Consider the following 21,274-nt stretch of genomic DNA (forward strand, 5'->3'; position numbering starts at 1 on the left):
CATTATATGCCATATATTCCTACTTCTTTGTATGCCTAGTTATTTTTGGTTGGATGTCAGACATTACAAATTTTACCTTGTTGGGTGCTGGCTATTTTTATATTCCTATAAATATTCTCTGCTTTATTCTTCCTTAAGATACTTGGACATGTGCGTTTGTTTTGGGTCTTTTCTTTAAGCTTTATAATGTGGGACCAGAACAGTGTTTAATCTAGGGCTAATTTTATCCCAGTACTGAGACAAAACTATTCTGATTACTCTATTTGTTGCCCAGTGAATGATAAGGTTTTCCTAGCTGATGGGAACAGGAGCTATTCCTGGCTCTCTGTGACTCCTGGTGATTGTTACCTCTAATTACTTCAAGTAGTTTTCTCCTGACTTGATATAATTTCCTAACATGCATGTGCTGGTCATTGCTTAAGTGAGGACTGAAAGGCAACCTTCTTCAAAGCTCTGGAGTTACTTCTCTATGCATCTCCCTCCTCTCCTACCCTTTTCCCTGTGAACTCTAACCTCTTAGACCCTCCATAACTCCCACCTCCATCTCTGAACTCAGGGGGACAACCAGATTCTACCTGTGTACCTCCTTTCTGTACTGTGGTCTGGAAGTCCTCTCAAGGCAGTAAGCTGGGAGCAATCTGAGAGCTCACTTTTTTTTTTTTTTGCTCATCTCTCAGTTATCATTATTTTTTATTGCCTGATGTCTAATATCTTGAAAACCATTGTTTCATAAATTTTGTCTTGTTGTTTTTTGTTTTGCTTTGTGTGGGAGGATAAATCCAGTGCCTATTGCTTCTTCTTGTCTAGAAGGAAAATTTGAGAAAAGCACTTAAAATTATACTGGCATGGCTGAGGTTTCCTTGGAAGAAAATGCTTGTTCTGAGTTTTGAAGCAGAAACAGAATTATAATGTTGATGAATATTTCAGGTAAACAAGACAGTATATTGTAAAGATATGGAATGGTGAACTAGTAAGACTCATTTGGGGAAACTTAGGTAATCTGACTTGGACTGAGCGAAGAATATACCTGTAGAAGTATTAAGAGGTTCAATATGCAGTGTCCAAATCAAGAGAAACCTTGGCATTATAAGCAGGATTATGACCAGATTAGATTTTGTTTTTAGAGAAATCCTGTAACAGCAGTTTGGAAGATTGAGCTGGACTCGTAAATTGATGCTGACTAGGTGTACAGAAGGGCCTCAGAAAGTTGGAGGAGTTTGAAATAGTTTCTGAAATCCTCGGCTGGATGATTGGGTACCATTCAGTGCCAGTCACTGAGAAGGAGCAGCTCTTGGGGCACAGGCTGAGGTCAAGGAGCTTGTAGAACTTCCAGGTAGAGTGTCCAGAGAAGAGTAGTAAGCTTTTTTTTTTTTTTTTTTTTTTTAAGTAGTGAGCTTTTAATCAGACCTCCAAACCAAAAAAAAAAGGATATCCCTGATTTGTATCATTTGTGCAATTCTGTGGTATTGATACTCCCATCATGGCCAATTTTAAGCTACCAATGTGAAATCACAGAACATGGAATTGGGACGAGATGGGCACAGTCAGTTTTACACGCTCCCTATCACTAGCTGTTGTATCTACAATGGTTGATATTATGTTGAAAATGTTCCAAGGATGTCATTCACAGTAGATGATAGAGAGACAGTCTGCTCCGTAAATGCTGGGAATTAGGCCTGGATAAAGAGCTATAGAGTGGAGGATGTTTGGAGCATCTCATGGGAGCAGTTGTTAAATGGAGCACCTATTTCTTTGGAAGTTGTTTATTATTATATTTGTGGGGATGGGACTATTTCCCACTTAAAAAAAGTTGGTTTGGGGACATTGCACATATGATTACTAAGAAACTCTTGCATTTACAGGGACTTATCTGGTTTAAAGAAGGATTTATTGCTTAGAATATAATTATTAATTATGGACAGGCATAAGAACTCATAAAATATTTATGAGTATTTTAAAGAACGAGAGTACATACATGAATCTTTTTTTTGGGAAAGGTTTCTTTAAAACTCTGCATTCCCTATATTGTTAAATTAACTTCATTTTAGACATGTGGAATGTAAAAGAGCTTATTTTCAGTTAATAGGAAAATAAATATAGAAAGAACAACTGCTTTACTTTGCCTTTCAATAGTTCATATGTGTTCTTCTCTGTGAGTAATAAATTGTGTTTATATTGAGTAAAATTTACATTTATAGTAGCGCTTTTCATTCCACAAAACATTCTTCTCTGATCTCTTCATTCATCATTGAATAGTAGCAGTCACTTGACAGAAACACCAACAAACCATGTCTACCACACAAAGGAAGTCTCACCAGGGAGTGTGATCAGATGTACTTAATGAGAAGAACTGGTTTTGACAAGAGCAGTTTTAGGAAAGCTGGGGGACTGGGTCAGGTATGGATTTGGGGACTCCTTATGGTTCATTCATTTATAATAGCCATTGTTACACTCTTCCTTGTGCTAGGTACTTGTTTTAGTTTGCTAGCTGCTGGAATGCAATATACCAGAAACAGAATGGCTTTTAAAAAGAGGAATTTAATGAGTTGCTAGTTTACAGTTCTAAGGCCGAGAGAATGTCCCAATTAAAACAAGTCTATAGAAATGTCCAATCAAAGGCATCCATCCAGGGTAAGATACCTTGATTCAAAACGGCCAATGAAGTTCAGGGTTTCTCTCTCAAGTGAGAAGGCACATGGTAAACACAGAATTTCTCTCTCATATGGAAAGGCACATGGTGAGCATGGTGTCATCTGCTAGCTTCTTCTCCTGGCTTCCTGTTTCATGAAGCTCCCCAGGAGGCATATTCCTTCTTCATCTCCAAAGTCACTGGCTTGTGGGCTCTTTGCTTCTCGTGGCTATGTCGTTCTGCTCTGCTCTCTCTGAATCGCCTTCATTCTCCAAAATGTTTCCTCTTTAATAGGACTCCAGAAACTTATCAAGACCCATCCAAATGGGTGGAGACATATCACCTAATCCAGTTTAACAACCACTCTTGATTAAATCACATCTCCAGGGAGATGATCTGTTTATAGTTTCAAACATGCGGTATTGAATAGGGATTATTCTACTTTTATGAATGGGATTTTGATTAAAACATGGCTTTTCTAGGGGACATCCATAAACCAGCACAGTACTGTAGTAGGTGCTGGGCCTACAGTGGAGATGATACAGAACTGGTATCTGTCCTTGAGGAGTTTACAGCCCCAGTACATGGCAGGGAGCTAAGGATTTTCTCAAGTCTGCATGTAAAGAGGCCTCACCAAAGTGACCTATTGCCATAATCAGATATCATGGGAATTGTTGGTCCAAATACCAGTTTTGCTTCTAAAAAATTTAGACCCTGGGATCATTGAGTACTTGCCTCACAAGGGTATTTCTGAAATTTTCTTCTCCCAGGCATCCTTGGAAGGTTCTGGTGAATTCCCCCCTTGCCCTGTCCCACACTGACTAACAGCAAAATACATGTCAGTTTTTCTTGAGAGTGTGTGGTGACCAAGGTTTCTACATCTCTCTTTTGTTCCAGCCTTTCAGTTTCTCTCCATGGGTCAGTGTGGACTGACCTGGAATGTAGTGCAGGTTCTTAACCTGGGGTCAGGCACTCATGGATGACTTCATGGCATCTAGGAAGGCCTGAAACAAGACCACAGGAAATTCAAAACTTTCAACCGAGTCTCACGAGCAGGTATGATAAAAAAAAAAATAGCTCCAGAAGCATTAGTATATTATAAAGAACGTAGAATAGGTATTTGGTAATCTGAGCCTGTCTCTATCTGTATGGTATTAGGCAAGATGCCAACCTTTGGCTATCCCAGTTTTATCATCTGTAAAATATAGATCAGTATTTTCCCTTTCTACTCGTCAGCACTACTGTATAGTCAAAGGAGATAATTGTGCATGAAAGTGCTTAGGAAATTTCCCCAAACTGTGCAAAGCGAAGTGGGTTATTGTTGATGATACTATTGTGGCAGATTACAATGTTGACGTAGTGGTTAGGGTGGGGTGTGCAGGCCAGGGAAAGAAGCCAGAGGATGGATGTGACATCTTTCCCAGTTCTCTGATAGCAGATCAGCAGCTTGTCTCATGCCTCTGTGTCATTAGTTTGCCCAAGCCCTGGACTGTTGCTGTTGAGCCTCAACCCAGCCAAAGGTGAGAAGCAGGAGTCACAGAAAGGGCAAAAGGAGGGGTGGCCAGAAGGAGAAGGCTCCATGTGACATACACAGAAAAGAATTTAGAATCCCACACCAAAGAGAAAACCCACTTTCCTAACATAGCAAGTAAACTTTCTTAATAAATGAGGATGAGGAAAAACATTTAGGTTTAATCTACCTAAATGGGCCTCACCCTGGAAGGCACTTTGTTTTTGGATCCCAAGAGACCTGGCTTTGAATGGGGACTTCGTCATGTGTGACACCAGCCAGCAAACTGCTCAAGCCCTCCTAGCATGAGTTTCCTTATTTATAGGACAGAAATATTTATAGTCACATTTCATCACTGTTGGAGAGATTAAAAAAAGATAGAATGTGTAAAACTCGCAGCACAGGGCTTGGCCCATGTTGGTGGACCACACGTGTGTGTTCCCTGCTGTATTAGTTAGGGTTCTCTAGAGAAACAGAATCAACAGGGAACACTTGCAAATATAAAATTTATAAAAGTGCCTCACGTGACCGCAGGAACGCAGAGTCCAAAATCCACAGGGGAGGCTGCAAAGCTGACGACTCCGATGGATGGCCTGGATGAACTCCACAGGAGAGGCTCACCAGCTAAAGCAGGAATGGAACCTGTCTCCTCTGAGTCCTCCTTAAAAGGCTTCCCATGATTAGATTTAGCATCACTAATTGCAGAAGATACTCCCCTTTGGCTGATTACAAATGGAGTCAGCTGTAGATGCAGCTGATGTGATCATGACCTAATCCTATGAAATGTCCTCATTGCAACAGACAGGCCAGCGCTTGCCCAATCAGATGAACAGGTACCACAACTTGGCCAAGTTGACATGTGTCCCTAACCATGACATCTGCCACTAGGAGGCATGCAACCAGTATTTGTACACGAATGAGGCCCTTATCTTAATGTGGTTCTCGCTATAGGCCCACCTTGTTTCTAAATTGCTTTGCATACATTAGCTCATTTAATCCTTACCACAACCTTTTGATTGCGATAGGTACTACTATTATTCTCATTTTACAGATGGAAATATTAAAATATAGATAAATAATTTGTACAAGATCACTTAGTTCATGAGTGGTTTTGAACCCGTACAGTCTGCCTCCAGAATCTCAGTGACTAATGGCCCACCTCAGCTGAGTTTGAATGGCTCTGTCTGTCCCTGTGGATGGCCATCACTGAGGTATGAGATTTTGTCATCTAAGCAGGGATCTGTCTGCATTGCAGCCCTTGCTCGTCCCTGAGAAATTCTACTGACCTTAGACAAAAGATAGATGTATGATTTCATAGGCGAGGCCAGTGGGGAGCCTGGGAGGGGCTGGGAGTTGTCTTTGACGGCCCCTGCCTTGCTGCAAGGTCATTTCCCATTCCAGGCTTTTTATCACTGCTTACATAATGTGGCTCACTTTTTAGAATAGTGTGAACTACATCCCCCAGAGCTGGGAGGTGACTACACGGATGTAAGTGGCCCGTGTGAAGTGGCTAGGGTATTTTGGAAACATGAGTAGCTCTGCTGTGATAGTTGTGTTTTTCTTTTTTTCCTGTTGCCTGGGCTCGGTTTTGCAGAGTTATGTGACCCTGGGAAAGTGAGCTCCCCATGCATTGAATTAAATTGGGGGAACAGTTAACGTATCTTTCCAGTCAGAAAAACTATTATCTCCCCAATTGTGAATGGAAGCCTATTTTCTAGATAGAAAATGGGAGAAGCTTGTCCCTTGATAGGGCTTCATTACTCATGAGAGAAAGAAAATTGGGTTGTGTTTGCCTGCTGGCTTGTTCAATGAGAATTCTGAAAAATGTTTCTTTTATAAAAATGATACATGCTCATAGGAAAGATAAAAGGGGAATATATCACTTATTCTTTTTTCCAAATTGTTAAAATTTGATTTATTTCTTCTATGAGTGTTTAACTTCTCTTTGGCCACACAACATTTAAAAAAAAGCAGTAACATTATGCCCCGCCCAACATTTTCCTGTGTTTACATTTTCACAAACATCAAACAATTGTAAATGTCATTTAATGGATGCACCATAATTTAGCCACCTATTTCTTGATATTTGGACTCTGAGGTTGTTCAAGTGTTTATGCAAATGTAGTATAAACAATGCTGAGATGGACATCTTTGTCCAAATAGGTTTCCCTAGATTGAGGATTATTTCCTTGTGATAGATTTCCATATCCCAGGTAGAACAGACAAAGGATAGTCCAACAGAAGGAGGAATCGTTTTGCCCCAAATATCAGTAGCACCCCTTGGCATACACAAATGAATCAATTCAGAAGCCTTTTCAGAATACCCATGTGTAGGCTCTATGCTAGACCTCCTGGATCAGCATCTCCAGGTGAGGCCTGGGCATGTGTATTTAAACAGTTAGAGCAAAATTAATGTGTGCAAGTGATTACAACTTCAAGTAGTATCGATAGAAAAGGGAAACTCTTGTTTCTTCCAAAAGGGAAACTCTTGTTTCCTTCCAATCCTTCTTTTAAAGTGAAAACTTTCATGCTAAAATCAAATGTGCCTGTAAATGGCTTCTTTTTTTTTGCATGGGCAGGCACCAGGAATTGAACACAGCTCTCCAGCATGGCAGGCGAGAACTCTGCCTGCTGAGCCACCGTGGCCCACCCTATAAATGACTTTTTATTTACCAAATGAGATCATACTAAATAGGCTCTAAATATCTTTTTTTATTTACATTTAGTGATGTTTTGGGTGTTAATCCCATGTCAGCATATGCTGATTTATCTCATCTTTTCAAAGACGTCAGAGTATTCTATTATATTAAGTGTATTCTATTTTACTTAGCTAGACCTTCTTTTGGATCTTTAATATATGTCTTTGTACTTATATTTTGAAGTACACTTGGTCTATTGTAGCAATGGAATTGCTGGGTCAAAGGGTAAGGTGTATTTAAAATGTGGGTAGATATTGTCAAAATCTTCTCTAAAATTTTTGCTACAATGTATATTCTCATCCATAATATATGAGAGTAACCATGGGAAAATGTCCAAACTTCATCTTGGTTAAGAATTCTTATTTCAGTAAACTTTCCTGACTTCCTTAATTTTATCAAAACATATGTGTTCTATGTCTTAATATTTTGCTTTAAAAAAGATGATTGCTATCTAATCTGGTCAGTTGGTCTACATGAATATGTCTTAATGTATTACTCCTTGTGATAGGCAGAATAATGGTCCCCAAAGATAGCCATATCTGGATCACCAGAATCTGTGAAGACATTATCTTACATGGCAAAAGGGACTTTGCAGATATGATTGAGTTATAGGTCTTGAAATAGGGAAATTATCCGGATTATTAAGGTGCATCCTTTGTAATCACAAAGGTCCTTTTAAGTGAAAGAGGGAAACAGGAGGGAGAGAGAGATTTGAAGATGCTATGTTGCTGGCTTTACAATGGAGGAAAGGGCCACGAGCCAAGAAATGCAGGCAGCTTCTAGAAGTTGGAAAGGGAAGGAAACAGATTCCCCCTTAGAGCCTTCAGAAGGAAAACAGTATTGTTTACATTGTGTTTTTGGCCCAGTGAAACTCAGTTTGGACTTCTGACCTCTAGGACTGTATGATAAATTTGTGTTGTTTTAAAGCCACTGGATTTGTGGTGATTTGTCACAGCAGCAATAGGAAACTAATACACTCTTCCCAGGTAGCACATCAGCTGGTACATTTTGGAGACAGTGCTGCAACAGAAATGCAGACAGACAGTTTCAGGCACTATGACAGAGGACAGAGAACTAGTTAGTGTGAGAGTAATTTAGTGCTGTACGGACAGAGTCTTGTGGAATCTTTGAAACCAAAAGACATGGCTGACATCTGTCCATCTGCCCTTATGGTTTATTATCAACTTCTAGCTTTTCCAAAGCACCAATGCCTTCTCATGCTTTCCTATTTAAATTCTCTCTCTGGGAAAATGACAGTAGCTAAAAATCTAGATGGCTAGATGATAATCCAGTTCTCAGATTGGGGTCACAATTTTAATTTTTTTTTTTTTTACTGCAAATGATAAGCAGCAAAATAAATATTAACATTCACAAATTAATCATGTCAGATCAACACTTGTATTTTACAAAATTATATTTTGTTATATTTCAAAGTACAATTAATAATCAGATATAAAGAAACACTTCCTTGAACCTGAGAACAGGAACTTTGCTCAGGTGGGAACCCACAATTCTGTGCAAATAGTTTTGTACTTTTCAGTGTGTAATTACAGCTCGTAGGCAAGTAAAAGAGTTAATACAGGTGTATGGGGCTTGTGAATGGATGGTTTGGAAACTAAACTTGAAGTATCCTTCTATTGTTGTTCTTCATTTAATAAGTAGTTACTTTCTGTTCAGTGTCTCTGTAATTAATTTTTCTTTTTCTGTTTTCTCAAGTTATTGGTTTGGCCCAAGTCCTTGGTCCCTGTCATCATTTTCACACTAATGGCCACCCAGCTGACCTCTGTGCCTTTAGAATCTCTTCATTCAATCCATCCTACATTTTTCCATCACAATAATCATTTTTCTAGAGATACTATTGCTTAAATATCTTCAGTGGCTCTCCATTGCTTACAACAGCTGTGTTCAATTGAGGCATTGGGAGCCATTGTTGAATCAAAGGTAATTTGTTACTGCTAATAATTAGAGAGCAGAAGTCTGAGAATAATTTATTCTCTTTTTGTTTTACACTTTAAAAACCAATTAGAGCAAGGTTCACTGTATTATTACTTTCTAGTGTGGGAGACTAAAGATGGATTTAGAGGTAATGCATGGAAAAATCATGCATACCCGCCCATATGTCCATCATGGTATCATTCATCATTTATGTTGCAAGAAGAAAATAGTTGGAAATCAGTAGTCTGACAAGTAAAATCTATATTCCTTTGCATGCCATGAAATATCCTTTGTGAATCTGGTTTCTATTTTGTTTTGAACCTTCTCTCTCACCACTTCACTGATCGTACCATACCCACTGCTTATGCTATTCCCCAGCCACACCAATTGTAATGATATTTATTTCCTACCCCACATTCTTTTTTCCCTTGTGCAATAACAGCAGCCTAATTTCCCTTTGGGTGTCTCTATTCCCCTACTTTCAGCTCATAGGGTTTGGATGAGGTTGGCCCCACCTCCAAACTCTTAGGATGGTTCATGTAACCCAACTGGCCTGTGGAAGTAAGGGCAAGCTGCATTCATGGCGATTGACTGGAGATGAGCAGGTGCCCCTAACTCAGCCAATCAGAATCAATCTGTTTGTTTTTTAGAACGTATTGGGAAAATGGTACCCTCTTTCTACTAAGACTTACCGAGGTGGTAAGATGTCTATATGGAGCTGCAGGGGCCGTGTTGCCACTATGGGGAAATGTTTTTCTGAATATGATGTCAGTGCAAAAGAGAGCATTGATAAGAAATAGAGACTAAGTCTTAAAAGCCGTATTTGAGCCTCTGGATTTGCTTGAAGCTAGATACAATTGGACTTGGTTTTATGAGCCAATTCATTCTCATTTGTGCGTTCTCCTCCCTTCCTTCTCTGTTCTTAGGTCAGTTTGAGATTAGTTTCTGTAACCTCAAACCAAGTATCCTGATCAATTTACTGGACTCCTTACTGTTCCCCAAGCTTGGTAAGCCCTTTATGCTTGTGTGTTTTTGCTCATGGCTCCTCTCTGTCTGGAATGTCTTCTCTGACTCTCAATTCAACATAATCCAAAATTCCCAGTTCCTTCTCATCTTCCCTGAGCAGAATCAGTCTTCTCTCTGTGTTCCTGTAGCCTAGGGTCATACACATCATTTGACTTTATCATATAGTTAGCTACATGTGCAGTGGAGTTTCTGGCTATTTCTGAGATACTTAACTTCAGACACTGTCTTACTTAAATTAATATCCCTAATACTTTGGACAGATTCTGTGAGTAACAATAATTACATGTTGAACTGACTTTAACAGAAAAAGGAAAACTAATAAAATGAAGAATGAAAGAAAAAAAGAAAGAGAAGAAAAGAGGAAGAAAAGTGCTTTGTGCCCTTTAAAAATGTGAGTCTTGGACTTGGACTGTAGGTAAAGGTAGATGGAAATCACTGGTTGAATAACTCTTTAAACTCTTTAAAAGAGTTAAAATTCTTTAATCTCTTTTTCTGGAATCAGTATTTAACAGCTGCAAAATATAGACAAGAGGAGTTTAGCACAGTGCTTGAGGATGGCAGGAAGAGAGTGATGGAATCAAGTGATGATTCCATCTAAGTGACATAAAGAAAGACACTATTAGTTTCATGGTGTTCTGCCCAGTGAAAAATTCCTAGGACCTGATAGGATGTCAACTCCTGGAACGTCTTCCAGGACCCTTCCTTGCTCACCATTTCCTAGTTCAGGTCTTCCCTAATAGACTTCTACAGTAGTCTTCTTACAGAGCTTCTTATCTGCTTCTTTCACACTTCAGTTTATCCTATATATTGGGTCAGAAAAGATCCTGCTCTGCTCCTGTTATACCCTTGCTTACAAATCTTAGATACCCAACGTCTCTCTCTCTCTCATATGTTTTAACAATTATAGAACAGATTTCAAAATTTGGCATGGGTTTCAGCTCTACAATTTCAGGTTTTACCTTCTAGGTGCTCTAAGACATTGAAGACTAAAAGATATATGAATATGATTCAGTAGTCATACTCATTTGTTAAATCCTAACTTGTCTGTTATAATTCTTCTTTCTCCTTTGATCCTTCTCACAATCTTAAGGGATATTTGGGTTATTCCCATTCTAACTCTTTTCATGTTGAAAAGGGCTGTTGACAATATGGGATAGGGGGACGGAACTAGTTGATATTCTTGGAGAGACTGGCACCTCTGAGTTTCAGGACTTATCTGGCCTAGGAACCATCTGAAATTTTAGGTTTCTGAAAAGTACTTAGTGTGTGCACCTTTGGTAGTATCTCAGATAAAGCTCTGCGTGTTCTTTAGGGTTAATAGAAATAAATCTTGGCAATTAGCTTGCATAAAAATAGCCTCCAGAATAGCTTCTCGACTCCATTTGAAATCTCTTAGCCACTGATAGCTTATTTTGTTATATTTCTTTTCCCCCTTTTGGTTAGGATGGCATTGCTGATCCCACAGTGCCAGAGCAAGACTCATCCCTGGGAGTCATGTCCCATTTTGCCAGGGAGGCTCACACCCCTGGGTGTCATGTCCCATGTAGTGTGGAGGGTAATTATTTTACTTGTAGAATTGGGCTTAAAGAGAGAGAAACCACGTCTGAGCAACAAAAGAAGTTCTCTGGAAGTTACTCTTAGGCATAATTATAGGTAGGCTTAGCTTCTCTGCCAAAGAAATATGTTTCCTAAGAGCAATCCTCAAGATTAAGGGTTTGGCCTATTGACTTGGGAGTCCCTAGTGGCTAACATCTTTTTTTTTTTTTAAATATGGAACACTTCATGAATTTGCATGTCATCCTTAGCAGGGGCCATGCTAATTTTCTCTGTATTGTTCCAATTTTAGTATATGTGCTGCCAGAGTGAGCATACTGACATATTTTTAAAGAGTCATTTAGGGCTTGCTATATTATGGCCTGAACTCTCTTTCACAGACTCATTTTCCAGCCCTCCCTTTCCTCCCTGTACTGTTTCACCTAAAATGAACCTACACCATTCCCTTCTATTGATCAAGTCTTAGTGTTTACTTCCCTGTTAGTTTTCTTAAGAAGGTTTCTCCACCTGGAGTATTTAGCTTCTCATTCTGCAAGAACAGAAATTACCAAACTTTGAGGCAGAGACTAATGCTACCTCCTCTCTAAAGCTATGTATCAGTTGAACTGACCCTTCCACTCTCTGAACTGCCCTGGAACATTGTGTGTATTAGAGTTATTTGCAAATATATTCTGCATTAGAATAGGCTATCTGCTATAACAACCTCCAGATCTCAGTAGCTTAATGAATAATGAGAGTTTATTTCTTACTCCTCATCCAATGCAGCTTGAACATCTCTTCTAAGTGGCCCCCGTCTAAGTAAGGATTCAGCAATATGGACATATTCTACATATGACTTTGCTATCTTGGAGGCTTTAGCTTCCACATGCATGCCTTGAAAGGGAAAGAGGGAGAGCATGAGAAGTTTTAGAGGCTCAACTGGGAAGCATACATTATTTCCACTTACGTACTATGGGCCAGAACTGAGTCCTATAATCTCAGAGTAAAAGGAATGATGGGGATAGATAGTGGAGTAGTAAGTTCCAAGAATGAGTCTCTCTACTGGAATAACTTTTAAACAGGTGGGCACTACCTGAATCAACTATTTTGAATCTCCAGAGTCTAGTAGAACACTGTACAACACCCAGGTAAGAATGAGAGGTAAAGGCTGGTAAATTATGGTAAATATCAATAAATTGCTCTCTCTCTGTGTCAATTACCATCATCTATCCCCACTCTTGTGACAGGCAGTAGTGGGGTCTGAGCCCTGGCATGGTTTGCTAGTGCCAGAAAGGAACATAAAAATCTACTTCCTCAAGATCTAGGAGGGTGAGTGGGGGGCTGTAGGCCAGTCTCTGATCACTGCTTTTAGTTAGCTACTTTGGATCACTGGGGGCCTGGTTCTAAAGATAACCATTGTTTCAACCACCCAAAACAAAGGTGGCAGAGGAGACTTAAAGACAGTAGCTTCCTCAGAACTGCAGAGGACAGTTGAAGGTTGCATTTGCTGGACAGGGGTTGAATCAAGAAAGCACAGCTTTGGGGAGCCATGGCGGAATCTCTTGTCACCCTTCCTGGCCTCTCTCTCAGACCTTCTCCAGGCTAGTTTGGAGCCAACTGGCACTCCCTTTGTGGGTCTGTGGCCATTTTTTGACTAGGAAAGATTGACCTAGAAAACTCCTCTCTTGCCTACCACCCCTCTCCCGTCTTCTACCAGAATTTTCCCTAAGGCAAAAACAGCCTGAGGAAACAAACAAACAAACAAAAAAACAGTGTAAGAAGCAATTGAGAAGGAAAGCTTGGGGCAAAGGCTTACCTGCTTTAGGGACTGCAGTGGAACACTCGGGAGCAAAATTTGTTGCCTGGGAAATAAAGGGGACATTCAAATTCCTATGAGCAGGGGCACTCCTGTGGCTATTGGGAAGCACAAGCCCAAGACAAGACACAGGCCCAGAAAAGACAGGGAGGCCCATTCACTATGCGTTTGCCTTGCCTAGGAACAGGAGGGCTGAGCTCTGACTAAAAGCACCAGGCAATGCAAAGCCAGTTTGCAAAGATTGTGAAAGATGTTTTTTTGTTTAGATTTGCATGATTTTGTTAACTCCTGACACTCAAGAATATCTCTGTCATGTCATCAGCTGCTTACAAACTCAAGAAACAGATATCTCAGGGAATAAATCCTAGAGTTAACATTTTAAAACATTAAAATGTACAGCATACAACAAAAGATTACAAGACAAAGAAACAGGAACTGATGGCCCATCCAAAGGAAGAAGACAAAAATGCAAAAAGTACCAATCAAGAAGACCAGCTTCTGGACATACTGAACAAAGACTAAAAAGATTACTTTCAATATGCTCAAGGAGATGAAGGAAAATACAGAGAAAGGACTAAAGAATATCAGGAAAACAATGCACGAGTATCTCAATAAAGAGATAGAAATTTTAAAAAGGAACCAAACAGAAATACTGGAGTTGAAAAACAATAACTGAAATGAAAAATTCTCAGGAGAGTTTTGAAAGTAGTTGGAGCAGGAAGAAGAAAGAGTCAGTGAACTCAAAGATGAGATGATTGAAATAAGTCAGACTGAGGAGCAGAAAGGAAAAAGAGCTATAAAAAGTGAAACCAGCCTAAGAGACCCATGAGGTACCATCAAGCATACCCATACATGCATTATGGGAGCTCCAGAAGGAGAAGAGAGAAAAGAACAGAAGGAATATTCAAAGAGATAATGACAAAGCTTACCAAACTTAGCAAAAGATGTGAAAATGCACATCTAAGAAGCCCATAGAACACCAAACAAGATAAATTTGAAGAAAAATATGCCCTGTCACATTTGGATCAAACTGCTGAATGCAGAGGACAAGGAGAGGGTTCTGAAAGCTGCAAGAGAAAACAGGTGTTATGTTAAAGGGAGTCCCAATTAGATAAATTTCCAGTTGCTTGGCAGAAACCATGGAGGAAAGAAGTCAGTGGATTCAAATACTTAAAGCACTAAAAGAAAACAATTGCCAAACAAAATTTTTTATCTAGTGAGACATTCTTTCAAAAGTGAGGGAAAGATTAAGACATTCCCAGATAAGCAAAAGCTAAGAGAATTCATCCACACTAGACCTCCCCTACAAGTAATGCTAAAAAAAAGAACACTAGATAGTGGTTCAAAGTGACATAAAGAAATGAAGACTTCTGGTAAAGGTAACCACTTTTGTAAATATAAATGCCAGTACTATTATATTATATGTCTTTGGTATGCAATTACATTTCTTACTTCCCATGAGTGCTAAATGCAAGTATATAAAAAGTAATGAGAAATCTTTGCTACCTATCATAACTTGCCAAACCCAACCAGAACCATTCCAGCCAATCCTAAAGAACACGTAGGTCAATAGGTAAGAACAGAGGTTCCATGCACTAGGGTAACTTTCCAGAAGCCTACAACCTGGACCAGATAAGTCCTGAAACCTAGAGGGCTCAGCCTTTCCAGAACATCAACTAGTTCCATCTCACTACCCCACATTATTGACAACCCCTTCCAACATGACAAAGTTAGAATGGCCAAAGCCCAAATGCCCTTTAACAGTGGGATAGAAAGATCAAAGGTGATAGTGGAGTTATACAGAGAAGGTAGGGTTTAACAAACAAATGTGATTGTTGAATCATTAAATTGAGAGTTCTTTTAGTCTCTCATATCTTAGAGCAGCTAGAAATAAAAACCTAAAATTGTGGAACTATAACTCATACCAAACTCTGAAATCTGTTCTACCACAAATTGCTGCGCTGTGCTTTGAAATTTAATGCTTTTTTTGTATATGTGTTATTTTTCACAAAAATGAAAAAAAATTGATTGTGATGATAAAAAAGTATTTATTCCTTCTAGCCTCCTTTACTCTGGAGCAGCTAGAAGGAAAAATCTGAGAGGATGGTATGATAGTCCATGACAAACTCTGGGATCTGTTCTGTAACTGCTTGTTTAAGAGTGCTCTAAAAACTATTGCTGTTTTCTTTCTTTGTTTTGTATATATGTTACAGTATACAATAAAAAATATTTTTTTAAAAAAAATGGTTTTTTTTTTAAAAGAAGAAATGGAAGGTGTATTAGTTAGGGTCCTCTAGAGAAACAGAATCAACAAGGAACACTGGCAAATATAAAAGTGTGTCACGTGACTGCGGGAACGCGGAGTCTAAAACCCTCAGGGCAGGCTGTGAAGCCGATGATCCCAACGGAGGGTCTGGATGAAGTCCACAGGAGAGGCTCGCCAGCCGAAGCAGGAAAGAAGAGACTGTCTCTTCTGAATCCTCCTTAAAAGGCTTCCAGTGATTAGATTAAGCATCACTCATTGCAGAAGACACTCCCCTTTGGCTGATCACAAATGGAATCAGCCCTGGATGCAGCTGACATGATTATGATTTAATTCTATGAAATGTCCTCACTGCCACAGACAGGTCAGCACTTGCCCAACCAGACAAACAGATACTACCACCTGGCCAAGTTGACACATGAACCTGACCATGACAGAAGGCAGCTGCAAATCAAGAAAAAAAGCAATGAGAAATCTATGGTTTTGAACATAGAACATACAAAGATATAATTTGTAACAAGTACAAGAAAATGTGGAGGGAAAGAGGACTGTAGGAACAGTATATGTGTATACTATTGAAGTCAAGTTGATATCAATCAAATGTAATTGTTATATATGTAGGATGTTAAATTGTAACCAAATGGTAGCCACAAGGGAATTATATGAAAAATAACATCCAGATAGAAATGACAAGGGACTCAATATGGTACAATAAAAGAAAAAAACAAATAAATATGAAAGTAAGCATTAACAGAAGAATTGAGGGGAAGAATTATAATAGTTGCAAATAACAAAATGGCAGAGCAAAGTCCTGCATTATCTGTAGTGACTTTAAATGTAATAAATGGATTGAATTGTCCAATCAAAAGCCAGAGATGGGCAGAATGGATTTTAAAAAGTGCGATCCAACTAAATGCTGTTTACAAGAGGCTTACTTTAAATTCAAAGTCATTAGCAGGTTGAAAGTGAAAGGATAGAAAAAATATACCGTGCAAGTAAGTAACCAAAAGATAGCTGGGGTATCCTTATAATATCAGATAAAATAGACTTTAAGTAAAAAACTGTTATGAGGAACAAAGATGGTCATTGTATACTGATACAGAAGAGTCAATTCAACAAGAAGATATAGCAATTAAAAATATATATACACCTAATAGCAGAACTCTAAAATATCTGAAGCAAATACGAACATATTTGAAGGAAGAAAAGTTCTACATTAATAGTAGGAGACTTTTAATCACCACTCTCAATAATGGATAGAACATCTAGAGAGAAGATCAATGAAGAAATAGAAGACTAGAACAGTACGCTAAACCAACTGGATCACAGAGACATATATAGAATGATTCACCCATAATCAACAGAATACACATTCTTCTCAAGTGCATATGGTTCATTTTCCATGACAGACCATATCTTAAGTGATTGAACAAATCTCAAATTTAAAAATATTGAAATCATACAATATATTTTCTCTGGTCATAATAGAATGAATATGACCAATAACAGAGGGAGAAATGAAAAATGCACAAATATGTGCAAATTAAACAATGTACTCTTCTCTAAAAATTTGTTATTGTAACATAAAACATATATGCAAAAAAGCAATAAATTTCAAAGTATACTTTAACAAGAAGTTATAGAACAGATGTCCAAGTTTGGTATGGGTTACAGTTCCACAATTTCAGGTTTTTCCTTCTAGCTGCTCCAAGACACTGGGAACTAAAAAGAAATAACAATATAATGATTCAGTAGTGATATTCATTTGTTAAATCCTAACTTCTCTATTATAACTCCCCTTCTCCTTTGATTCTTCACCTAATCTTTAGGAAGATTTGGGTTATGCCCATTTTTACTTTTTTTGTGTTGAAAAGGGGTGTCAGAAGGACTAGTTGATGTTCTTGGAGAGACTGGCACCTCTGAATTTCAGGACTTATCTGGCCTAGGAACCATCTAAAGGTTTCAGGTTTCTGAAAAGTAAACTGAGTGTGTGCAACTTTTAAACAATGTACTCTTAATTAATGTTGTTAAAGAGGAAATCAGGAAATAACCTAAGGCAAATGATAATGAAAATACAACATAACACAATTTGTGGGATGCAGCAAAAGCAATGCTGAGAAGGAAATTTCTAGCTCTAAATGCTTATAATAAAAATTAAGAAAAGATTTCAAAAGAGAGCTAACCTCACAAGTGAAAGAACAAGAAAAAGAAGAGCAAACTGACTCCAAAGTGAGCAGAAGAAGGAAATAACAAAGATTAGAACTGTGGTAGTTAGATTCAGTTGTCAACTTGGCCAGGTAAACATGCCTAGTTCTGCTGCTGTGGACATGAGCCAATGGTACGTGAACCTCATCTGTTGCTCATTACATCTGCAGTCAGCTAGGAGGCATGCCTGCTGCAATGAATGATGTTTGATTTAATTGGCTGGTGCTTCATTGAGAGAGCTCAATGTAGCACAGCCCAAGCAGCTCAGCATGCCTCATCTCAGCATTCACAGCTCAGCCCAGGCCTTTGGAGATGCAGAAAGAAAGTACCCCGGGGAAAGCTGTTGGAACCCAGAGGCCTGGAGAGAAGGCCAGCAGAGATTATCCTGAGCCTTCCCACGTTAAGAAAGAACCTCAGATGAAAGTTATCTGCCTTTCCTCTGAAGAACTAACAAAATAAATCCGCTTTTATTAAAAGCCAATCCGTCTCTGGTGTGTTGCATTCCAGCAGCTAGCAAACTAGAACAAGAACAGAGATCAATAAAATAGAGAATAAAAAAGAACAGAGAGAATTGGCAAAATAAAAAGTTGGTTCTTTGAAAATATCAATAAAATTGATAAACTCTAGACTGTCAAAGACAACATGAAAGAGGACACATGTAACTAATATCAGAACTAGAAAGGGGTCTTTACTACCAACCCAACCAAAATAAAAGGGACTGCAAGAGTATACTATTCACAGTTGCATCCCCAAAAATTAGATAACAGATGAATTGGGAAAATTCCTAGAAATGCACATACTACCTATACTAATTCAAGAAGAAAGAGATCTCAACAAACTATTAACTATTAAAGAGACTGAATGAGTAATAATAAACCTCCCCCCAAAAGAAAAGCCCAGGACCAGATGGCTTCAAAGGGGAATTTTACAAACATTCAAGAAGAATTGACATGAACCCAACTCAAACCTCTTTCAAAAACTGGAGAGGAGGGTGGACCACAGTGGCTCAGCAGGCAAGAATACTTGCCTGCCATGCCAGAGGACCCAGGTTTGATTCCCAGTGCCTGCCCATGTGAAAAAAACAAACAAAACAAAACTGAAGAGGTGGGAACACTCCCTAAGTCAATAGGGCCAGCATTACCCTCAAACTACAGTCAGATGAAGATACCACAAGAAAAGAAAATTACAGACCAATGTCTCTTATGAATATAGAATGTAAAAAAAACTTAATGAAATATTAGTAAACTGAATCCAACAGTACATTAAAAGAATTATGATCAAGTGGAATTTATCCTTGGTATGCGAGAATGTTTCAACATAAGAAAATCAATTAATGGAATATATCACATTAACAAATTAAAGGGGAAAAGCATGTGACCATCTCTGTTGATGCAGAAAAGTCATTTGACAAAATTTGGCACACCTTCCTGACAAAAACACTTAGAAAATATCAATGAAATTGATAAACTTTAGCTAGACTGTCAAAGATAACATGAAAGATGATACATATGACTAATATCAGAAATATATTAGTTATTTCTATATTTAGAATATAGAATTCTAATTCTATATATAGATGGAACCTTCCTTAACATGATAAAAGACATGTGAAAACCAATAGCTAACATAATAATTAATGGTGAAAGATTGAAAGCTTTCTTTCTTCAAGGGAAGATCAGGAACAAAGATGCCCACTGTCACCATTGTTATTTGACATTGTATTTGAAGTTGTAGGCCAATTAGACAAGAAATATAAATAAAAAGCATCCAAATTAGAAAGGAAGAAGAAAAACTTTCTCTATTTGTAGTTGACATAATCTTATATAACAGAAAATCCTAAAAAAGCCACAACAAAGCTCCTATAGCTAATAAATGTATTCAGTAATATGCTAGGGTACAAGATCAACACATCTAAATCAGTGGTGTTTCAGTATACTAGTGAATCATCAGAAAAAGAAATCAAGAAAAAAATTGTTTACAATTGTAACTAAAAGAATCAAATATCAAGGAATAAATCTAACCAAGGATATAAAGGTCTTGTACAAAGTAAATGACAAAACATTGCTAAAAAAAGTCAAAGAAGACCTAAATAAAAAGAAGAACATTCCATGTTCATGGATTGGGGGGCTAAATGTTAATATGATGTCAATTCTCCTAAGGCAATTTACAGATTTAACACGATCCTAATAAAAATTCCAACAACCTTCTTTGCAGAAATGGAAAAGCCAGTTATTAAATTTATATGAAAAGATAAGGGGTCCCAAATAGTCAATGCCATTTTGAAAAAGAACAGAGTTGGAGGACTCACACTTCCAGATCTTAAAACTTATTACAAAACCACAGTAATCAAAATAGTTTGGTACTGTTGCAAGTACAGACAGATCAACCAGTGGGATTGACTTGAGAACTCAAAGATCAACCCTCACATTTATAGCCAACTATTTTTACAAGGGGACAAAGACCACACTCAATTGGGAAATAATAGTTTCATCAACAAATGGTTCTGTGAAAAGTGGACCTCTGTTTGCAAAATAGTGAAGGTGAATCTGTACCTCACACCATATGCAAAATTTCCCTCAAAATCAATCAAAGATCTAAATATAAGAGCCAGAACTATAAAAGTCCTGGAAGAAAATTTAGGGAAGCATCTTCAGGACCTTTTGTTAGGCAGTTACTTAGACTTTATACCCAAAGCACAAGTAATAAAAGAAAAAATAGACAAATGGGATCTCATTAAAATTAAAAACTTTTTTTTTTTTTTTTTACCTCAAAGGCCTCCATCATGAAAGGTAAACAACATCTTACCCAATGGAGAAATATTTGGAAACCATATTTTCAAGAAAGGTCTAATATCCAGAATACATTAAGAAATCCTTTAACTCAACAAAAAAGACGAACAACCTAATTTAAAAATGGGGAAAAAAACTTGAATATACATTTCTCCAAAGAAGATATACAAATAGCCACAAAGCACATGAGAAGTTGCTCAATCTCATTAGTCATCAGGGAAATGCAAATCAAAACACAATGGTATATCATTTTACACACACTAGAATGGCTAGTATTTAAAGAATAGAAAATTTCAGGTGTTGCAGAGGATGTGAAGAAATGGTGACGTTCATTTATTGCTGGTGGAAATGTAACAGTGCAGCCAGTGTGGAAGACAGTTTGACAGTTCCTCAAAAAGTTAAGTATAGAATTACCATCCAACCTGGCCATCCCACTTCTAGGTATATACCCAAAAGAATTGAAAGCAGGGACTTGAACATATAGTTGCACAACAATGTTCCTAGTGGCATTATGCACAACTGCCAAAAGATGGAAGCAACCCAAGTGTCCATCAGCTGATGAATAAACAAAATGTGGTATATGTACACACAGTAGAATACTATTCAGCTATAAAAATGAATGATGCTCTGATACAAGCAACAACATGAATAAACCTTGAAGACGTCATATTGAGTGATATAAGCCAGACACAAAAGGATAAATATTGTCCTTTTCATCTCACTGATATGAAATAATTAGAATAAAGAAGACTAATAAGATCAAAATGTAGAATGTAGGTTACCATGGGATGGAGTAATGGTAGAGAATAGGTAGTTAAAGCTTAAAATGTACAGAATCTCTGTTTGGGACAATGGACAAGTTTTGGTAA

The 21,274-nt window shown here is 38.1% G+C and overlaps 1 protein-coding gene and 1 non-coding gene across 9 annotated transcripts in view; one reads left to right on the forward strand and one right to left on the reverse strand.

Annotated features, from left to right (window-relative positions):
* The window catches only part of PDE1C (phosphodiesterase 1C), a 708,660-nt gene that overhangs the window by 293,075 nt on the left and 394,311 nt on the right, over positions 1-21,274 (forward strand). The gene's annotated exons all lie outside the window — the stretch shown is intronic.
* Positions 11,564-11,669, reverse strand: LOC143653156 (U6 spliceosomal RNA). Its single transcript, XR_013161128.1, has one exon. It is a non-coding gene; the product is annotated as a U6 spliceosomal RNA (small nuclear RNA).

The sequence above is a fragment of the Tamandua tetradactyla genome, chromosome 1 (assembly GCF_023851605.1).
Source record: "Tamandua tetradactyla isolate mTamTet1 chromosome 1, mTamTet1.pri, whole genome shotgun sequence".
Lineage (NCBI taxonomy): Eukaryota > Metazoa > Chordata > Mammalia > Pilosa > Myrmecophagidae > Tamandua > Tamandua tetradactyla.